Genomic DNA, 2,521 nt, shown 5'->3' with positions numbered 1-2,521 from the left:
CCAAGCTGCTGGGCTGCATTCCTGGCTGTGTGCATGCTGCGGCAGCTGCACACACGTACGTGGCATTTATCTGTGACATTATGAACCACATAGGCCAAAAAAAGCCAACTGCTGATAACGTCAGTTTTCCTTTCATTGGTGCTGATACAAGACAAAGTGATGTATTGGTGCATCTCTAACAAAAAGATTTACCCAAGGCCATAGAGCAAATCACCACCACTAAATTATATTGCCACTCACTCCACACAAATTATTTTTTTGCTAGAACAGTATATTGACTATGGCTCCTTTTTTGGCCACCTAAGACCTTCAAGTCCAACACCACCTACATCATAAAACTTTTGAATAGGCTGGGGCAGTGCCTTTTACCATGTACTACATATTTCAGTATGTCTGTCACTTGTTGGACTGAATGGGATGGTAATGACATTATGACAACAAACTGCATATGGTAAGTATAGGGTTGAGGTGTTGCTGTAACCATGATGGTCCAGGAAGTATACCAGAGGCAAGGGTTTTTTTTGTAATTATCTTTTATTGGTCTTACTGTATAGCTCAGTGTATGTTGGTCCCAGCAGATTGAAGAAGACTATTTACTATTAAAAGTAAAGTTGAGGTAAGAGATTTAACAAAGTTACAGTGGTTGTGCACTTGGATTTCTGGTTACAATTTTTTGACTCATTAGGTACAATGGACATAGTCCAAAACAAGACAACTTTGCAATGGTAAATGCATCTGCATTAAACCTTAATATAATCTATACAGGACTGCCAGAGTTTCTCATTTTGATCCATAAATGTTATAGGCATTTTATGACTTACCCCATTCTATTTGAGTAGATAGTTTGGTATCTGTATCTCCATTATCAGCATATATTTATTTTAAGAATATAAGACGACTCAGCAAAAAGAAAAAAATGACTCCAGTTTGCTTATGTGGCTTTTAGTCTGCTGCCCTTTTCAAAGTAATGAATAATCGGGTCATTGTTCAGTAAGACACAGGGTAGGGATTTTACAGACAAAAAGGAAAACAGTGTAGTAGACATCATTAAAATGAATGCAGTCTTGGGAACTTGCTCTAAATGTTGCTTCAGTAGAACCTCCACAGTGGAAACACACTAGATAAACCTATTCAATCCAGGTCTTTTATTGTAAGGGATTCTCTGTTCGCAGAGAATCATAGGAATTTATATTCATCCTTTCAAAGACATGCAGTGTTAAGAAATAAAGTGTTTGTACTATCATAGCCAGGAACAAGCTAAATACAAAAAGCCAACAAAGGTGCCTCAGCTTTAAAAAAAAAAGTACCTCTTAGCTTTACAAACAAAATCAGTACCTTTCAAAGTAACTGCATTGGACATGCATTTTCATATAACTGATGCCAAAGAGGATAAAAATATTAAAGAAAACATTGCAAAGGAGAGTACTGAGCAGTCTCTGCATATCCTTGGAGAACTCCTCTTCACACAGAGTACTGCCAAGCCATATCAAATTTGTTGCATCCTGCTGAAAAGAAAATGTGCAAATGTTACGGAACTGAAATGTGCAAATGTATTACCCCACCATTAAACCATTTGTGCAATTGAGTAGATCTCAAAGTAGGGGTGATGACCTCAAGTGAAGTCATAAACTCTTAGTTCCCCCAACTCTGCAATTAACAGAATGTGGGGACGGACGGCTACTCCCTGATCACTCTGTTTATGCCTAAAATTACTGCAAGGTAAGGGATAGCTAACCCAGGATAACCCAGCTCTGTTTAATTCATGAGTAAGTGGCCTGGTTTAGCTTTCACTATGGGGAAGAGCAGACAGGGACAGTTTAACTGCACCTCAGCTGTTCCACACTGGGTCTCCGTTCCTCCTTAATTATGGGCACGTGAACAGCTACCACTCTGTGGGGTCATACAAAATTATAGATCTGTATGTGGGGTCGCAACCAGGAAAAATCTGGGAACTGCTGCTGTACAGACTTACCATAATTCACAATTACAGGCAGGCTAAGTTGCAGTTATACAGATGACCTTAATTCTAACATTTCCTAAGTTTCAAGTGCTTAATTTCATAGGCCAAATATGTATCTTTAAAGCATTTTTTCATAAACAATTTCCAATATATGCAAATGGAACAACCCCATCTAATCACTCTTCCTCAGTCAGGTTTAAATTCAAGCATTCTGCACAACCTGAATTAGAAGACTAACCACATTTGCAGGCAGCACGAGAAAGCTTGGACACGGAAAAGGCTTCAGTGCCCTGCTAGATCCATGCACTGGGACTTGGAGACCATCATGCAAAGCATGGAGTCTTAGGCCAGTGGTGTCAAACTGGGCTCCTCGTGGGTTGGATCTGCATGCAGCGATGGCAGTTGCAAGGGTTGACGCAGCAGTCACTTACCAAACCCCTTTCTGTTCCCCCCAAACAATACACCTCACAAATGAGACTCCATACTTCAGACTTCACCAGGATGCCCCACCCCGGCTTTTCCTACCCCCATATTCCCAGCCTCTCCCCCAGCCCCACAGGC

The sequence above is a fragment of the Gavialis gangeticus genome, unplaced genomic scaffold (assembly GCF_001723915.1).
Source record: "Gavialis gangeticus isolate Ggan-Ray unplaced genomic scaffold, GavGan_comp1, whole genome shotgun sequence".
In the NCBI taxonomy this organism is placed as follows: Eukaryota; Metazoa; Chordata; order Crocodylia; family Gavialidae; genus Gavialis; species Gavialis gangeticus.
Note: the sequence above shows the minus strand (reverse complement) of the source record.